The sequence below is a fragment of the Ictidomys tridecemlineatus genome, chromosome 10, assembly GCF_052094955.1.
Source record: "Ictidomys tridecemlineatus isolate mIctTri1 chromosome 10, mIctTri1.hap1, whole genome shotgun sequence".
NCBI classification, from domain to species: domain Eukaryota; kingdom Metazoa; phylum Chordata; class Mammalia; order Rodentia; family Sciuridae; genus Ictidomys; species Ictidomys tridecemlineatus.
The window spans coordinates 99,026,280-99,044,337 of NC_135486.1; the positions used below are offsets into that span (position 1 = coordinate 99,026,280).

Genomic DNA, 18,058 nt, shown 5'->3' on the forward strand with positions numbered 1-18,058 from the left:
CAAATGTCACAAGAAAGATTAGTGGGTGTGGGTGTGTGAGGAGTGGTATTTTATTTTAATGGTCCCGTCTCTTCTCTAATTTTCTTGTGTGGTTGCTAAGCAGAACTCCTCTGCCCCGTTTCCACTTCCCTTTGCTTCTGCTGTCTTTGTCTCTCTCTGCCCTTCACCCCCACAAGCTCCTAGTACTTCCTCTTTCCTACTTCGTGTGGAACTCAGGGAGCAGCCCCAGAGTGGGTTCCAGCTCCCAGGGGCACAGTGACAGGCACAATGGTGGGTGTTCAGATGGAGGCACTCACCACCGTGTTCTGCAGAATGAGCACAGAAGTCCTGGCAAGAAAGACCTTTCTTTACTAAATCCACTCTGGATCCCCCAACATAGCTGAGGAATTTCTTCCCTTCTTCCCTTCCTCCTTGCCTCCTTTTTTTTTTCTTTCCTCCTTCCTCCCAGTCTTTTTCCCTTCCTTTCCTCCCTCCCTCCCTCCTCTCCCCTCTCTCCCTCTCTGATGTGCTACAAGTCTTTCCCTAGAAACTAAGAGGGGGGAACTCAGGTGTGGCAGATGCCCTGCAGGTGATATATCGAGGGAAGCAGGCTGGTGTGAGATAGTGGGGAATGGTGGAGGCTGCTCCCCCAGGAGCACCTGCCTGTGGAGGCGCTGCACTAGCTCTCAACAGCAATTTTTGTGGAGGAATAGTGTGTGGTGTTAAAAACTCAAGGCAGGCCAAGGAGAAACCCAACTGTGGGTGGCAGTGGGAGGAGTTGGTAGGTAAGATCTAGAAGCCATAAATAACTCTTAGGATTTCTGGCGTGATCCACCATTAGGATAGATCTTTTTCTGAAATAAAGAGAATTTTTTTGGAGAAGTGAGTTTGTATATATGTGTGGGGGGGTATTGATGCTGGTGTCTGAAGTTTATTTTGGACATATAAAATTTGAGATGTATATTAGCGAAAAGGAACCAATGATTAGAGAGTTGTATGTATTGGACCCAAGGTCATCAAAGATATCTAGGTTAAATTTGGCATGTTAAAGGTATTTAAAGCTTTTTGCAAACTTGTAAAACATGTGAGGCAGTAGGTCAAGCCCAGGAGCTCCCATTGCATCAGGGATGCTCTTATCTGGAAATCAGAGGGTTGATTTTTGTTATCTTTTGTACAGCTCTTTGCTGTATTCAGAGAGAGAGAGTTCAAGTCCACAAAAAATTCCATTGATTTCTCACAAGTAATCTATCAAAAACATGCATCCAGACCTCTTTTCTGGTTTCTGACCTGTTACAGTGAATGCTGTTCCTGACTTTATTAAGTGCCTCAAAGCATGACCACATATAGTTATGAGATTGTACACTTTTTAGCTGTCAGGCTCTGGTCTTCATCTGGGAATGCCCTAGTCCCTAGACCATATCCCATTCAACAAGGTTTTGCTACTCTTATGTATTCACACTCTCTTGAATCTTCCCATCTTCACTCTCCATCAGATAATTTCCACTGGCATACAAAAATTATCGGATATCCCTCATATTAAGGTAAATCACTATACTCACCTTCCAGTACCCACTATGGACACTACATCATATGCTGCATCCATTCACAAGAACATCAAACAGTTACCTTAATTTGCTGTGTTTAACTTTTATATACATATATTTAAATTAGTAAACCTTTTCTTATTATAAAAATTAAATGAAGACCAACATTTCTAACATCCTGTTTTCTTCCAATTTCAGTATATTTTCTCTACCTTAATTTTTTAGTAACTTTCTTAAAAATATAAATTTTCAGTCTTATATGAAAATATCTTCACCTTCTCTCTACTTTTGAATGTTGGGACAAAATTCTATCCTGACAGTTACAACCCCTATCTTTCTGAAGGTATTATCTTCTCCATTAATGCTGTCTGTTATTATCTAATTATTCTTTTTGTGCTCATTTTAAGATCTTTTTTGTGGGTCTGGTGTTGTAACTCAGTAGAAGAGGGCTTTCCTAGCATGTGTTAGGCATTGGGTTTGATCCTCAGCACAATATAAAATAAATAATTAAAATCAAGGTGTTGTGTACACTTATAACTAAAATGTACACATTAAAAAGAGATCTATTTGCTGGGAATGCAGGTGAATCCCTGTAATTCCAGCAGTTGAGGAGACTGTGGCAGGAGGATCACAAGTTCAAAGCCAGCCTTAGCAAAAGTGAGGCTCTAAGCAAGCCATGCATTGAGATCCTGTCTGTAAATAAAATACAAAATGGGGCTTGGGGTATATCTCGGTGGATGAATGCCCCTGAGTTCAATCCTGATACCCACCTTCTCCGCAAAAATGATCATCATTGTCTTTGAATTTCTCTAGTTAATCTGTAGTATGAATAGATTTGGATTTATTTTTACTCTATTTGAATTTTGTTCTGTTTCTTGACTCTGAATATTCATCATTTTAGAAAACATTGTAGCAATTATCTCTTTCAACATTATCTAACCCCAATTCTCTCATTTCTTTTGGAATTATTCTGACATGTCTACTGATTAATCTTCTTAACTCTTATTCTTTCTTTCATAGTTTCCATATTTCTAATTCTATTGCTTTATTCTGAGTATTTTTCTCACACCTACCAGAATACCAGTTCTCTTTTAACTGCATATTATCTGCCTTTTCACTCAAATGACTTTTTGAAGTTATAAATGTACATAATACCTTTGTTTTATTTATTTTTATGCAGTACTGATGATTTAACTCAGTTCCTCACATGTGGTAGAAAAGCACTCTACCTCTAACATACAACCCCAGCCCTTAACTTAAATGACTTATTAAATAAATAAATATATTTTTAACCTGTATGAAGTGTGATTTTTCCTATTTTGTCTAACATCACTGGCCATTATGGAAAATTAAAATTTAAAACTCAATTAGATACCTTCATAAACCTACCAGAATTAATGAAGTAAAATGTAGGAACAATACAAAATGTTAGAGATAAAGCAGAGAAACTTGGTCATTAAAATACTGCTACTATTAGTATAAAATTGAAAATCCACTCTAAAAAATTCTCTAAACAACAACAACAAATCCTAAATATACAGCTTAGTCATTGTATTCATGAGTATTTATTTCAGAGATGTAAAATCTTGTTTTCATGGAAGAATGTTTTATAGTAGTTTTATTCATAGTGGCTTAAACTAGGTACAACACAGACGTGTTTCAACAGGGCAATGATAATGCAAACTTTAGTACATCTACACAAAGTGTACTACACAACAGTAACAAGGAACCAATACTCCATGCAAGAATATTGACAAAATCATTAACAAATCAGAGAATTATGCTGAATACAAAAGTCAACTTCAAAAAAATACACACTGCAGGATTTAACTCATACAAATTCTTGAAATGACAAAATTATATGAAGAAAAAGCAGATTAGTGATCACCAGGGTTTAGATAGGGGTTTAGGCAAGAGAAAAAAAATGTATCTATAAAAGAGTGATGTGGCAGGTCCTTGTATAGACAAAAATATTCTGTTTCTGATTTGTGTCATTGTAAGTATCCTGATTGTGACATTGTGCTCATTTTTTAAGATATACAAAAACTAATTAAAGTGTACAAAGTATAAGCCTGGTTTAGTTTCTGCAAGTGCATGTAAATCTACCATTATCTTTAAACATTGTTTAATTAAAAATTTAAAAATGGGGCAAAAATGAAAAATAATGTAGAATCCATGTATACAAGGTCAAGGTCCATAGAGCACTCAAATTCATAGTTGGAAAATATAATGGTGGTTTTCAAGGGCTGCATGGAGGAGGAAATAAAAAAATAGTGTTTAATGAGTTTAGAGCTCCATTTTTCCAAATTATGAGATGGATATTAGTAATTTTTGCAACACCATGAATGTATTTAAAGCCTCTTAAGTACACATGTAAAAATGTTAATTTTCATATATATATATGAAATTTATATATATATATATATATATTACTGCAATAAAAAATTATTTTCAATAACAAAAATCAACACTGTTTCAAAGAATTTATAGATTATACTTAATAAAATTTATATTTCTTCTAGATTCTGGGGCCTGCAGAGGATAAAGGTAGGCAGGTGCAGGAAAGAGCTGCATGAATTTGCAAAACTAAAGAATCTATGGTAAGACTACTATGTTTCGAGAGGGACAGATTGGTAGACAATGAGACTAGAGTCCCTGTAGGCCTGATTCCTCTGGCCCTCCTCCTCGTGGTTCTTCTCTCCTGGCCCTGCTCCCCCCAGGTCCTGCTCTCCCGGGTCCTGCTTCTTCTCATCCTGCTTCCCCTGGTCTGCTCCCTCAGCAAAAGCGAGGCTCTACATCATTCATTGAGATTCCATCTTTAAGTAAAATACAAAATAGGGCTTGAGGTATATAGCTCATTGGTTGGGTGCCCTTGAGTTCAATCCCCAGTATCCACCTCCTCCAGAAAAAGATCTTTTTGTCTTTAAAGTTCTGTAGTAACTGTAGTATGTATGTGTTTGGATTTATTTTAACTCTATTTGAATTTTTTCCTGTTTCTTGACTCCAAAGTTTAGTCATTTTAGGAAACATTGTAGCAATCATCTCTTTCAACATTATCTAATCCCATTTCTCTACATTTCTTCTGGAATTTTTCTGACATGTCTACTGATTTTTCTATCCTCTTATTATTTCTTTGATAGTTTCCACATTTCTATTTCTGTGTTTTATCTGAATATTTTCCTCACATCTACCAGAACAACAGTTCTCATTTTAGCTGCTTATTGCCTGCTTTTTCACTCAAATGACTTTTTAAAGTCATAAATGGACACAATACCTTTATTTTAATATTTATATTTATGCAGTGCTTATGATTGAACCCACCTTCTCACATGTGGTAGGCAAGCACTCTACCTCTGAGCTACAACCCCAGCCCTTAAATGACTTAATAAATAAATGAATACCTTTTTACCAGTATAAAGTGTGATCTTTCCTATTTGATTCTTTTTCAAAATCAGCACATGAAAAGATTTTGAACATCAATGGCCATTAAGGGAAATTAAAATAAAAAACTCAATGAAATACATTTATAGACCTATCAGGATTGATAAAGTAAAATGTAGGAACAACATTAAATATTAGAGAGAAAGCAGAGAAACTTGGTAATTAAAATACTGCTAGTACAAATATAAAATGAAAAAGCCACTCTGGAAAATTTTCTAAACAACAACAAATCCTAAATATACAGCTCAGTCATTGAATTATTGAGGGTTTATCTCAGAGATGTGAAATCTGGTTTTCACACAAGAATCTTTTATAGTAGTTTTATTCATAGTGGCTCAAACTAAATACAATATAGATGTTTTAACATATCAATAAAAATACAAACTGTAGCACATCCACTCAAAGTGTACTACAGAATAATAACAAGGAGCTAACACTTCGTGCAACAATATTGACAAGATCATTGACGAATCAGAAAATTATACTGAATACAAAAGTCAACTCCAAAAAAACTACACACTGCAGGTTTTCACTCATACAAATTCTTGAAATGACAAAACTATAGAAAGAAAAATCAGATTAGTTATTGCCATGGTTTAGATAGAGGTTGAGGCAAATAAAAAAAATGTAACCGTAAAAGAGCAATGTGGCAGATAATTGTATGTACCATTGTAAGTATCCTGATTGTGACACTGTGCTCATTGTTTAAGGTGTACAAAAACTGATTAAAGGGCACATAGCATCACCCTGATTTACTTTCTGCAAGTTCATGTAAATGTACAAGTATCTCAAAACACTATTTAATTAAAAATGAAAAATAGGGCAAAATGGAAAATACTGTAAAATCCATATAAACGAGGTCTGTTGAGCAGTCAAATTCATAGTCAGAATATAGAATGGTGGTTTTCAAGGGCTGCAGGGAAAAAGGAATAAAGAATTAGTGTTTTATGAGTATAGAGTTCCATTTTTCAAAGTTATGAAGATAGATATTAGTAATGGTGGCCACACTATGAATGTATTTAATGCCTCTGAACTATACATATTAAAATGGTAAATTTCATGTTATATAAATTTTATACCACAATTAAAAGTTATTTTCAAAAACAAAATTAAAAACAACACTCTTTCAAAGAATTCCAGATTTACAATATAAAATCTATATTTCCTTCTAGATTCTGGGGCCTACAGGATCTCTAGTCTCTTTGTCCACCCATCTGTCCCTTTCTCACCACAGTTGTATGACCATAGATTCTCCAATTTGGCAAATACATGAAGCTCTTCCAGCACCTGCCTGTCTTTATCCTCTGCCTAGGACAAGCCTCCACAGAGGTCTGCACTGCTAAATTCTTCCCACCCTTGGACATCACCCTAAGAGCCAGCACAGCACAGAGGGTCAACTGTGTTCTCAGGAATCCAAGGACACTCTTGCTGTCTGTATGTTGGCCTTTCTTTTTAGTATCACTCTGCAAAATACAGTGCCATTCTTCTTGGTGTGGCACCTCCTGTGAAACAGGACAGGCTAGGCACACTTAAATTAGATTCCTAGCCTGAATTCTTAGGAACAGTTATGTTGAGCATGCAGGCCAGAATTGAATGTTCCAGGCCACTCTGAGGCTCTGTGAGGGGACAAGGATTGTATTTGGGTCATAAATTTCTATATTTCTACACACTGGCCCAGAAGTTCACTAGGACCACTATAGTTGTATATGGGTTGAAACATTTTGCTCAAGAAATGCAGCATCAGATAACACGGTAGTAATCTCATCATCACACATTAAATTAACTATTTCTTTTTTCTTTTTTTTTTTTTTACATATGAACATTATCTGAATTAAACCATCCATATATTTAAATCATTATTAGGTCTGTATAAGAGCTTGTAGAATAGTTGCACCATGATTGACCCAGCCATATTGCTATTTAAGATATTTGGGTTCCTCCTAGATGTTAGCTATTCTAATAATAATATGTAAAATATAAAAATCTTACACAAAATAAAAAAAAACAAGAAGTGAGTGTAGAGGGATTATTCTTGGTTGGGGAAAGATTTTTGTTCTCTTCCATCTCTTTCTAAAAAGATCACCATTTTATGGAATTCTTGGTTTTGGGGAAAACTTTGTTTTTAAATTGCTTGTACCTCTGCTCCTTATACTCCTTTTGTCTCTCACCTCTACTCCACTCTTTTTCTGGTGTAGTAGTACTGAGCCTGAGCAGGTGGGACACATCACCCTCCCCATGGTGACCCCTACCAGCCCCGTGAGAGGAACCAGAGGAGGCCAGGCTGAAACCTAGTTGTCAAACAGGACTGAGTAGAAGGAATCTGAGTTGCCAACTGTGAGAGAAAATGTCTCAGGTCACAACCTGCCTCCTTGAAGACACAATGACTTCATATTGATTTCTGAGAAAGAGGACATGTACTCTTTGTGCAGCCTCTGGTTTAAGCAGTCACACGAAGATTTCTCCATCTACAGGATAAAGTCCTGGAAACTTCAGGTGGGGTAGGGCTCTATAGGTCTTTTTTTTGTTTTCCCCAATTTTTTATTTCTATTTCCATAGTTTCATTACATTTAGAACTGTATATGGTTCATCTTCTAGGTAAGAGAAAGTCATTATGACTACATGGCTGTGCCACAGAGACTAGACAATTTTAGAATGAGAAGTTTGCACTCTCTGTCCTTAGAGCTAGGGATCAAAGTCATTTGGGGTAGAAATATTCTCAGTTTAACAAAACAAAACCTTGTGCCAGGAGTCAGAGGTTATTAATCCAATACAGCTCTGTCACAGCTGTTTGTGGCAGATAGTTGGACCAGGACCCTTAGGACTGACTTCCTTCTCTGTAGAGTGAGTGGTATTTGCTCCCTGCTCTCAAAGGCTCTTCTTGATTTGAGGGTGGGTTGCCTCTATATCTTCCCATGGTAATTGGTCTAAGGCAAATATTTGAGCAACAGGTAGGCAGAAGGAAAGTGGGCAAAGATGTGTGCAGCCTAGAACTGCCTGGTTTCCTGGGTACACTGTTAAAACTTGGGGGTCTTCTTTCCAGAGCACTTAAAGCAATAATCATAGAAAAGGTAAAATGAGAGTTATTACATGATTCAATGTTCAGGCAAAAAAGGTGCTGGAAGGAGCCAAGGCCCCTGAATAAATTTATACACCTAGAAATGTATGTGATCAGAAACTAGGGGTGAAGTGGACAAAATCTAGAGCCTGATTATGAGGTGTGGAGACATGGCCACATTTGGGGTAGATAATTCTTTTCTTCTGATTTAGAGAAGCTGCTACTCCTTTAACCTTTCTCTCAGAGTGCAGGAAAGATTGCAGGAATGGAAAACTGCATATGGAGAAGGAACATAGGGGTCATTTGTTTTCTGGTGTGACCTGGTAGCTCTAATTTTCCAAACTGAGTCTGAAGACTCCACTTCAGTTTTGGGGTGATATTTAATGATGCACAGATGGCTAGTCTTTGATTTATTACCTCTTTGGTATTTTAAAGCTAATTTTTATTTGAGGCAAGCATTAATCATTTTGACTTAAAATTGCCACAAAGAGTTAAGATTTTCAGTACCTTTCTGTGAGTACAACAGGCAAGTTGACTTAAGAAAAAAAAGGTAAACAAAAACAATACTAATGCCAAGTTGTAAAAGTGAAGTGGAAATAAATATGTGTATAAACCAATAGAAGATATTAGTAGGAAGGAAGTCTCCCAAACTCAACAACAAACTGTCCAGTACAGGGTCTTTGTGAAGTTCTCTCAGGAAATTTTTATCCTTTCTGCTTCACTCTTTCTCCTCTTTGTCTATGATAATTGTCTTATACTTGGGGAACACAAGAAGTGAGCTGGGAGGTCAAGACTGACTCAAAACAGTCTGGATTTGTCTTCATATTCAGGACTACCACTTTCAAAGCCAGTGGACTTGGACAGGAAGTTTAACTCCCTCTGAGCTCTGGTCTCCTCATTTATGAATTGGAGATGTCCTGGACCCTGAGTGCTTGGACAGTGCCATGAGCTGACATAGACAAACTTCTCAGCTCTGCAGTATAGATACAGGCTCCCCTGAAGATCAGAGGGGAGTCTGTTCTGTTATCTGTCTCCAGTGTCTGTTTTATCTTCTTCCAGAACTTGCTCATGTTTTTTCCTGGGCCCTTTCTGCATTCCACCCCGTATGGGCTGAGTCATACAGATTACCCAGCTCAGTAAGTCATAGAATAGAAACCTCCTGAACAAGAGGCTCTTAACCTGCCAACTTGGCTTAAGCAGTCCAGAGAGACTGTCCCAGAAGCCCACAATTAACTATAGAAGGTGAGCATGGAAAGCTTATTGCCTACTTTTGGCCTCAGGAAAGGATAGAAAGTGGAAGGGGAAGTGAGTAATGAAAATACAGTGAACCCTGAAGTCAGCTTTGCCTTAGTCAGAACTACCCACAGGGTTTTACTTGTAAATGAAAACAAACTTTGGGCCAGGCACAGTAGTACGTACTTGTAATCCCAGCAGCTCTGGAGGCTGAGGCAGGAGGATCCCAAGTTCAAAGCCAGCCACAGCAACAACAAGTTGGTAAGCAACTCTGTCTCCAAATGAAATACAAAATTGGGCTGGGGATTTGGCTTAGTGCTTGAGTGCCCCCTGAGTTCAATTCCCAGCACCTAAAAACAAAACAAAACAAAAATAAATAAACAAACAATCTAACAAACAAAAAACCCTTATCAATACCAGGTTATTTTAGTTTGAGTTGTTTTTATGTCATGTGGAATTAAGAGCACTGCTCTGATTTGTTGTTTTTCTCAATTTCCTTTCTTTGGATACCTGTGGAGGGACAAGAAAATGCTAAAAAATAACAGAAGATAAAATCTCTAAATAAGTCAAATAATCCAATTAATAAATGGATAAGTGAACAAAACAGACACTTCTCAAAAAAAAAAAAAAGAAATATAACTGGGCAACAAATATTTGAAAAAATATTCAACATAATTACTGATTAAAAAATGCAAATCAAAAACACAGTGAAATTTTATCTCACAGCAGTCAGAATGGAAGTCATCAATAATACAAATAATAATAAATGCTGAAGAGGATGTGGAGAAAAAGGAACACTTTTACACTGTTGATGGGACTGTGAATTAGTACAAATGCTATGGAAATTAGTATGAAGGCTCTTCAAAACACTAAGCATGGAAAAACCACATGACCAACTATACAATTCCTCAATATGTTTCCTGAAGAATTGAAGTCATCATATTACAGGGATACATGCATACCAACATTTATAGCAGCACAATTAAAAATCACTAAACTACGGAACCAGCCTAGCTGTCCATTAATGGATGAATGGATAAAGAAATATAGTAAAAGTACACAAGGGATTTATATTCAACCCAAAAAAGAAAATTTAAAAAAAATCATTTGCAGAAAAATTGATGAAATTAGACACCATCATGTTAAGGAAAATAAGTCAAACTTAAAAGGTTAGTGGTTGTATGTCATATATGGAGCTAGATAGAAAAACAAAGCTGGGGGTGGATCTTTTAAAAATTAAAGAAAGTTCAGTAGAGAAAAGGGACCTAGGTGGGTGGTGAAGAGGGAGGGAGAAATGCTGGGAATTGATATTGGCCAAATTTTAGTGTTATATTGTGTATATTGTGTTTATGTACAAATATGTAACAACAAATTCTAGCATTATATAAAATTCTATTGTACTAAAAAGAAAAAAAAGTGAGAATAAAAAATAAAGTCTATGCAAGCCTTGAGAATGACTTATTTCTGGCCACAAGGTAGGGCATGGCTTTTGAGAGTCCTTAGAGCATTGCTTCTGCCTTCATGAAAAGAAGTTTAAAAGGTATATTTGCTTCTGGGCTGCTATGAAGATAAATTTACTTCAGAACAGATTTTATTCATTTATTTTTCTTAGGATTTTAAAATAAAACTTTTTCATGTAACACAGGCACTGTGCCTATGGTGTCCAGTGGATAAATTAACTATAAAAGTGCTTGTTTTTTTTTCCTGTATTATATATACATATTTGTCAGTGAACATACATTTGTAACCAATAATTTGTTTCTAGTTTCAGGCAAATCATTTTTTACTAGATTTACAATGCATATTTACTAGATCTACATCAACTGAGGTACATTTCTTGAGTGATTAGAACACGTAGAGCCAGGTTCCAGGTTCCAGTTTCTTGAGTGTCAGAGCGAGTATAACTTCTGAGTGGGTACATGTGCTTGTGGTTTGATTAGGCTTAACAGGATAGGAGAGAGGAGATCAGAGTACTGCTCATTTCTGTTTGTCTAATCTAAGAGTGGTTTATTGAGCTGAGCATCCACCAGAGCCCCTTGTGCTGGAGATGCAGGATGGAACTGATCCTCTTATGAAATCCTGCTGGTTGTCCAGAGCACAGGCTTACTTTCTTGGGGGTAAATATCCAGCATAAAATACCTCATATGCAAATCTTTATGTAAAAGTGATGGAAATTTACATGTATCTTATGGATACATCTCACAGATTGTCCTCACAGACTCTGGATGATAACCATCCTTACCTCATTCACCATATGAATGCTGTAGTGGGGACTAAAAGTCTTTGCTGCACAGGAACTAGGTTCAAACTTATCTCCTGGATGTCCTAAACACTAGAGTGTGGAGAGAAAGACATATTCGGCATTTAGTTCTATCTTAGCTTATCATAGCTCTGTCTTTTGGCTTTTACTGAAAGAGCTGAAGACTACAACTCTGCAAATCTTGAAAGTGTGGCTGGAGAAAGCTCAATGCACATCATGAAAACTTTTCAAATGTTTAGTTATACAAGGCTGGCACCGTCTGGGAAATTGAGATAGCAAGAAGACAACCCCTTTCAAATCCTAATTCTTATAATCATTTCAGAAAGATTTTAGATATTTCACTCAGAGTAACAGGCATGAGTTTATTGAAGGTATAAACAGGGAAAGGATACACTCTCATGGAAGATAACAGGTTCCCTCAGAGGGAAGAGAGACCGTGTGCCTTTTTTGCACTGCACTTTTAAAAAAAATTTTTAAAATTTTTTTATTATTAGTTGTTCAAAACATTACAAAGCTCTTGACATATCATATTTCATTCATTTGATTCAAGCAGATTATGAACTCCCATTTTTACCCCGTATACATATTGCAGATTCACATCGATTACACATCCACTTTTTTACATACTTCCATACTAGTGTCTGTTGTATTCTGCTACCCTTCCTATCCTCTACTATCCCCCCTTCCCTCCCCTCCCCTTCCCTCCCATCTTCTCTCTTTACCCCATCTACTGTAATTCATTTCTCTCTCTTGTTTTTTCCCCTTTCCCCTCACTTCCTCTTATAAGTAATTTTGTATAATAATGAGTGTCTCCTTCTTTTACCATGCAATTTTCCTTCTCTCTCTCTCTTTCCCTCTCGTCCCTGTTTAATGGTGATCTTCTTCTCATGCACTCCACTTTTGTTGGATATCCCAGATACGTTTTCAAATAGTCCACTCAGACCTACCACTTGACTTTGAACAGACAACTGGATGACATCAGGCTGTCAAGTCCAAACTGCCATGATAACAACAGGTCACCTTTGCCAATGCTGTTTATTCTCACTGGATTCTTAAACATAAATACTTTCAGATTTTATATTTAAAAATAATTATCATTATCTCCCTAAGTTTCATAATCTGGTATGTAGAAAGAGTCACAAAAGTTCCATTCTTTAGGGTAACATGAGTTCCTCTTATGTAAATTATTTCATGCCTGATTTTCTCCAGGCTGCAGGTTAATTTCTGCATGAAAAGAAAAAAAAATGTGGGGGTCAGCACAGTGGGCCCACTTTATAGAATTATTTTCTGAACCTCATGCTCCCACCACTTGTATCTTTTTCTTATTATTTAAGAAAAAGTAGTTTAGCCTAAGTCATACTATGGTTAATTCTGGGTTCCAAAGAGTGGGTCCTACACCATAATCACTTTCACCAGAGAACAGCATAGAAATGAAATATGGATTCCCATGCTGCAGTCCAGACCTACTATATGAGACACAGAAAGCCTCAAAAATCTTAATTTTCATGATCCAGTCAGTTGCATGCAAAATCTATGCTCTGATTTTGTCTCTCCTTCAAGAAGAAGATATTTTTTAACTAATTTACATTTAAAAAAACTTTATTTATTTATTTTTAACCTGACTAACTTACACCCATGGCAGTTTCATGGTAAGCCATGCCTCATTCAAAGGTGGCCTTACCACACCACTGTGGCTGGTTTACTTTTCTCAAAGAGTTTTACAATTACAAGCTTGAGCCCTTCACTGTTCTTCATTTGTCTAACACTCTCCCTACTACCAGGCATATATTCTGCCTCTCAGCATGAGCCCAGAAGAGTGTCAGAAGCCTTCCACTGTTCTCATAAGACAATCATGTCTGCTTTGGGGATGTAATGCATACTTGTAAGCTTTTTGGGCTGGGGGTTATCTGGGAGACTGTGCTAGAAGATTATGCATCTTTCCTTTGTTTCAAATTCCATGCATGACACATGATTTGTATTCCTATTTGATGTGTTTTAGAAGGATCTAGCTGCTTCTCTTCTTTTTTATTTAATTATTATTGCATTTAAAAAGCAATGCATACCAAACTTCCACCTTAAACACATTTAATTACTGAATAGTTCTTTTCAACAGAAATGTCCTAGTGAAGCTTATTGCAGCATTTTCATTTTTCCTTAATCTGAGTGTTTTTCTTATCTGAGTAGAAATACTATACATGTGTTTAAAAGATGAGACATTTTGTCTATATCATGTAGGAAATCACCTCCTTATTACTTCATAAAAAGGACAGATTAGCATACTGCAATTTTATATTAATGATCTGCAGAGTTTTATCTAACGTGAACTCATGTAAAGATTGAAGTTTTAAAATATACCTGATTAAAAAGCATTTTATTACTGTTTTGATTTCTTTAATTAAAATGCCTATTTTTATTCTAATCATATTCTTTTTTTTTAAAGAGAGAGTGAGAGGGGGAGAGAGAGAGAGAGAGAGAGAGAGAGAGAGAGAGAGAGAGAGAGAGAGAGAATTTTTTAATATTTATTTTTTAGTTCTCGGCAGACACAACATCTTTGTTGGTATGTGGTGCTGAGGATCTAACCGGGGCCGCACGCATGCCAGGCGAGCGCGCTACCGGTTGAGCCACATTCCCAGCCCTCTAATCATATTTTTAAGCTGAGAAAACTTGTTTAATCTTTATTTATTGAAGGTATTTTTAATATACAGCTTCATAATGGCCTGTAAACATTATATATATAGTTTGATACATGTTTTTGCATTTAAAACTTGTGCATTTTAAGTGGTTTTGGCAAAATCACCGAGTAGTACAAATTTGACAATTATAATAATGTAATTAAAAGTTATAACCAAACAAAAAGTGACTGGCACAAGTTGAGCAGTTTTCTAAGATGTTATATGATAATATAATCTGATGATTGTGTGATTTTTACCATAAATAATTTTCATGTATTTTTTTTGTTTCATTAAAACAAATATTCTGAACTTCCCTCTTTTTCTTTTTTTTAATGAAAAATTCTCAGTATTTTATTAAATGGGAATACACAGTACTTTACAACATCCTGAAGATTAAAAGGACCAAAGTTAAAGGTTCAAGTTTGAAAGACTGGGTCTGAAACAGGTGGCAACAGCATTAGCAAGTCTTTGAGGGGCTCCCAGTGTCAGACATTTATTTAGGTTTCGTAAATTGAAAGTAATGAAATGCTGTCCAGAGCTTTAGCCAACTTCAAACTCTTGAGCTTATTTCATTTCATTTATTTATTTTGAGACAGAGGTCTCACTCTGTTGCTCAGGATGGTCTCCACCTCCAAGGCTCAAGGGATCTTCAGAGCAGCTCTAAAATGGTTAAGAGATTAAGGTTTGTGGTGAGAGCCTGAACTCGGTGAAATCCAGCAATCAGGGAAATAGACAGGAAACCTTGCTCATCCATCTTTCTCTGAAGAAAGAAGTCACGTTCCAAGTTTTCTATACTGAAGTAATATTCAATTTGACGCTTAATATACTCTTTAAGCAATGCTTCTTCCACAGGATACACCTGAAGACCCGTACCGTCATCATAGTAATACATCATACTCGTGTTAATTTCTGTTTGAAATGGCTGATCGTCCTTTCACCATGTTCTCGGTAACCATACGAATAATCAAAGTTTACTCGAGGGTTTCCTCTGCCTCGTCCTCTTCCCCGTCCACGTCCTCTTCCTCGACCTCTGAAGGAACCTCGGATATTACCCCCCTCACTCCTCACACTGGACCCTTCATCCTGATCATCTCTTTTTTCTCTGTCTCGCCTCCAACTTCGTGTGTCATTTCTCCTGTTATTATGGGATGACTTATTTGCTTCAGGTTGACACCGAGAGCTGCTCCGGGATCCAGGTCTCTCTTGACTCTCTGGTCTTACATTGTCTAAGTGCAGTGGTACCCACTTGTGTTTATTAGCTCTCTTCTGCTGACTGCACGACTGGGCCTCGTCCTCACATTTTCAATAGGACCGTCTAATTTTGTTTCCCGGTTTTCTTTGCTCTCACTGTTACTCCTCTTTTCAACCTTCTCTTCTTTTTCTTTTCTAATTTGTGGCTTCTTATTTCCTTGGCTGAGATCCAGTGCTCACTAACTCTCCTGGTGTTGGCCAGTTTGCCATATCGCTGAAATTACTGGCCTTATTGGGTTTCCTTGTCTTGAGTTTTCCTGCTTTTATAATTTTGGGGGAACTGAGCTCTGCCTGCAGGGTCTCCAGCGCGGGCGGCGGCGGCCCGGTCGCGGCGGGGGAGGCGTGCTGGGGAGGCTTTTTGGTCTAGGGGTTCTCCTTGGGCGGCGGCGGCTACTCCTCGGGGCCGGCCGAGGCCGGCGGCTCCCCGCCGAAGGGGCCCCCGGGCCCGCGCGCCTTGTGCGCCAGGTGCAGCGCCAGCGGCCGCACGGGCACAGCCGCCAGGGGCACGCTGTGGCCCAGCACCGGCGCCGGCGACGGCTCTCCCCGCGCCCCCGCGCTCGTGGCGGCCCTCGCCGCCTCCTTGCCCCGCGGCTCTGGCGGGGGCGGCTGCTCGGCCGGCCGGTTCGCCGCCGCCGCCGCCGCCGCCAGGTCCTCCCGAGAGCGAGCGGCGGACACCGGGGCGCGAGCAGACATCGTCCGCCCGTCCTGACCTCCCCGGCCGGGGGGCGCCCGGGGCCGGGGCGCTCGGCCGCGCGTCTCTGCGCCGGGGCACTGGCTGGCTCCGGCCTGGGACCTCGCCGCCGGGAGCCCGGCCGTGGCCACCGCCGAGGCCGTGCAGCGCCGGGCGTGCCGCCCTGCCCGCGTCGAACCAACCGCCAACCGCCCCGGCCCGGGGCCTCGCCGCATACGCCCGCAGCCCGCCAGCGCCCACCCCGCGGAGGCGCCGCCCGCCGGGGCCGCGGCTGCAGCCAGGTCCGCCGGGCGCGCGCCGCCCGGGCGGGTAACTGCCACTTCCCTCTTTTTCAATTTCTATTTTTTTTTTTGTTTAAAACTAAATATTCACTGTCTTGGTTTCCATATCTTCTCTTTATCAAGTTTTGCAAAAAATATTTTATTTCTTGCTCTCCTGAAATTTCTTGATTTTTTTTATTAGAAGTCATACCTGAAACAAATTAAAATAGAAAGTTTTTCCGCTTATTACACGATGGTGAATATACTCTGCAAATAAATAAAACTTTATCAAGGCGGGGAGGAATAGCCAGAGAGCAGTGTAATTCAAGGCCATTATTATTCAAGAAATATATAGAATTTACTAGAATATGCTGACAAAAGTTGTGAGAACTTTGAAAATCATCTTAAGAATTTATAGCACCACAGACGACAACAACATTTAAACTGACTAATATTACTACAGCAATGTCAAATCATAGCCTTTCACTTAAACATATGCAGATTCCACCTGTGACTCAAATGTTACAGAAAATGAAAATGTTACAGACAATGTGATAGAAAATGAACATCTCTTATTTATTTTTTATCTTTTTTGGGAGTATTTCTTAGGATTAAACACAGGGGTATTCTATCACTAGACTACATCCACAGACCTTTCTATATTTAAACTTTTTGAGAGAGAGTTTATCCAAAAAAAAAATGCTGAAATTTATTCCAAATTGGCATTCCACTGCCTCAGGTTCCCAATTATGTGGAATTACATTTATATATCATTGCCCATTACCTGTTTTTATTTATTTAGTAAATTCCAAATATTTTCCAAAATTACTATAATGATTTAATTTTACACATTTTAAATAGAAAAATCCCCATGAAAATAACAGCTCACATCAATAAAGAATAAAATTGAATCAAACAAATAAATGACACTAGTAATTGAATTAGAAAATTGAGAGTTGTTAATTGCCTAAGCAATGCCAAATAACCAATTGAAAGATAGTTAATAAACTAAATAACAATGTAGAAAATTAGAAGAAATTCAGAAAAAATATTAATAGAAAAAGTAGAAATTATATAATAGAAATATTATTTAAGAAATAATGTGTTAGGCTGGTGATAGAGCTCAGATGGTAGAGTGCTTTTCTAACATGCAAAAGGCTGGACTTGATCCCCAGAACCACACACATTTTAAAAAAAAAGTCTCAGAAATTTAAAATTTGAGGAAGAAAATATATTAAAGGCTAGAAATAATGAAAAGAAAAGGTAGTGCTGGACGCAGTGGTGCACAACTGTAATCCCAGCAGCTGGGAAGGCTTAGGCAGGAGGATCCATGAGTTTAAAGACAGACTAAGAACCTCAATGAGAACCTGTCTATAAATAAAACACAAAATAGTGCTGGTGATGTGGCTGAATGGTTGAGTGCCCTGAGTTCATTCCCAAGTACCAAAAACTAACTAAATAAATAAAAGACACAAGTTAATGAATTTATAATCAAACTTCTAAAAATTTTCAAGAAAAAAATTTGATATTACTAAAAGAAGAGAGATTTTATTTATGAAGATATTCTTTTATGGTTAACAGATGATTTATTTGCAGAAGATTTCCAGAAAGGAATTGAAGTTTATAGGTATGTATGTTTAAAAAATATATACATATATGAACCTAAAGTACT

General features: G+C 37.9%; 1 pseudogene; it reads right to left on the reverse strand.

The window, feature by feature from the left end:
- Nucleotides 1–14,495: 14,495 nt before the first annotated feature.
- On the reverse strand, nt 14,496–16,128 carry LOC144367399 (la-related protein 1B pseudogene; annotated as a pseudogene).
- Between the last annotated feature and the right edge of the window lie 1,930 nt (nt 16,129–18,058).